The sequence below is a fragment of the Oryctolagus cuniculus genome, chromosome 1, assembly GCF_964237555.1.
Source record: "Oryctolagus cuniculus chromosome 1, mOryCun1.1, whole genome shotgun sequence".
Taxonomy (NCBI): domain Eukaryota; kingdom Metazoa; phylum Chordata; class Mammalia; order Lagomorpha; family Leporidae; genus Oryctolagus; species Oryctolagus cuniculus.
The window spans coordinates 149,263,221-149,265,765 of NC_091432.1; the positions used below are offsets into that span (position 1 = coordinate 149,263,221).

General features: G+C 41.7%; 1 pseudogene; it reads right to left on the reverse strand.

Annotated features, from left to right (window-relative positions):
* Positions 1 to 1,007: 1,007 nt before the first annotated feature.
* On the reverse strand, positions 1,008 to 1,842 carry LOC100354399 (protein SET-like; annotated as a pseudogene).
* Between the last annotated feature and the right edge of the window lie 703 nt (positions 1,843 to 2,545).

Here is a 2,545-nt window from a genome sequence, read left to right on the forward strand (position 1 = left end):
CATTAAGGAGAATTTTATTTTTAAAAGTGTCATCTTAAACTGAAAGGATGTCCATTAAGCATCACAATCAGACATGCAGGAGGAGAATCCATGTTGTCAAACTACTTACTCAACCCACCCAAGCACCTCAAACCTATCCTTTTTTATGTTTTTTTTTTTTTCTTTTTTTCAACCATGAGAAAGTAGGCAGATCCTTGTTGGTAAATGCTAACTATCCATATTCACACAGAGGCACACTGTCATCTCTGAGTCCAATATAAAAAGAAAGGAGGGAAAAGCTAGAATTCTGAGCTCTGCTACACAGGCCCTGGCCCCCTCCAGCTCCCAGCAGAGCCAAGGGGGCAGAAGATTTTCTTTTTTCCCACAGAGCTTGGTGGTGTCGATTCCTTACAATGTTGACGAGACAAAAAAGGAGAAAAATGAATTTGGAAGAGACAGAGAAGAGATTCTTTCAAATTGTATTCTGCCTAAAGTATTTTCCCCACAGTAAGGTGAGAATCATGGTATAGAGAAAAGAGGCCTCAAAAACAGGGAGACTTGGAGCTGGCGCTGCTGCATAGAGGGAAAAGCTGCCAGCTGCAGTGCCGGTGTCCCATGTGGGAGCTAGTTTGAGTCTCGGCTGCTCCATTTCTGATCCAGTTCTCTACTTTGACCTGGGAAATTAGTGGAAGATGGCCCAAGTGTTTGGGCCCTTGCACCCACCTGGGAGACCCAGAAGAAGCTCCTGGCTTCGGATTGGCACAGCTCTAGCTGTTGTGGCCATCTGGGGAATGAACCAGCAGATGGAAGACCTCTCTCTCTCTCTCTCCTCTCTCTCTCTCTCTGCCTCTGCCTCTCTGTGGCACTGCCTTGCAAATAAATAAATAAATCTCTAAAACAAACAAACAAACAAAAAACAAAACAAAACAGGGAGACTGAGCACTGGGGAGTGGGGGAACAAGAAGATGAGAACATGATCCCAGAGCCTGGAGAGAATTAAAAAAGCTGGAAACCATTGATGTCTTCTACTAGTTACCATCTCCTTCATTCTCCTCTCCTTCTCTTTCATCATCTTCCTCTTCCTCACCTTCATCTTATCTCCATCAATGTCTTCCAATCCTCCTCCTCCTTCTCCTTCCCCTTCCTGTTCCTCACTATCCATATCAAAACCAAATAGCACTGTAATGGATTTGGCCAAATCTCATCCTTGATGGCCTCTCCTAACCCATCTGCACCTGCGTCAGAAAGGTCAGGAAACCAGGGGCAGAACTCAGTGGCCCCTCCTGCTGCCTCTTCCTACTGGCTTTGTTCTGCATTTGACTTGAACGTTTCAACAAATCCTTTCAAGATTTCCATTTGGTTTCAGTGGGCTTTGAAGACGGATCATCACTCTCATTCAGATGAAATTTTGTAGAGAGAACTTCATTTCTGAATTAAGGATTTCCATCAAATTACAAATCTGTTCTGCAACTGGATTTAACATCTGCGGATGCTGTCCCTTCCACTCTGGTCAGATAGTGCAGCACCTCTTCATCCTCCTCCCCAAGCAGTGCAGGTACGTGTGGGTGCTTGACAAATGCTGTTACCCCCAAAATTTGTTTTGTTGTTGATCAGTTCTGACCTCTTCTGAATAAATGGTTGGCTGAGTTTGTTATATTTCTGTTCTACTTTCAACATCCCTGCACTGACTTGTTCACTAAGTCTATTTCTGCTCTGTATTTCATCAATATGTTCCGTCGTTTCTTGTTCTTCTTCTCCCTTGTACAAACCCCGAGAGGCCCCTGAGTCCTCTGACCTCGGGCCAGGAGCTGGTCTCGACGTCTTCGTCTGAGGCGTGAGTGAACACCGCTATCTAGGGGGCATGCTTCAAGGAAAGTCCACGTGCCAGCACCAGGCAGGAAGAAGCCCTGAGAACCTCCCCAGAGATTTTAATACCAGGAGTCTTCAACACGGTTATAGAAAAGTCTGATTAGGAAAAAATATGCACAAATTTCAAAAGTTTTTATACTAAAGTAAATTTACTGCTTCATTCCACTTTCCACTAACTTTTTGAGTTTTTTTTTTTTTTTTGTAGGACAGGTCTAGTGATAATAAAATCCCTCAGCTTTTGTTTGAGAAAATCTTTTTTTTTTTTCACTGTTGAAGAATAATTTCACTGGAGACAGATTTCTAGATTTACATTGGTATTGCTTTTCTTTCACAACTGTAAATATTTCTCTTTGCTCTTGCTTTCATGATTTCTAACAAGGAGACAAATGTGATTTTTCTTGTTCCTTATAGATAAACCATTCCCCCCTTCCTTTTGCTCTTTTCAAGATACTCTCTTTTTCTTTTGCTTTCTGCAATTTGGAATTGATATCCCTATGCATAGATGGTTTCATTATTTGTTCTTAGTGTTTTCTGAGCTTCCTGGATCTTTGACTTTTTATATATTTGTTGATCTTCGAAAATTATTAGGCAGCATTACTTCAACTATTTCTTCTGCTCCTATTCTCAATTTGCAAAGGTTATACCTTTTGTAATTGCCCCACAGTTCTTGAGAATATTTTGTTTGTTTATTTGAGAA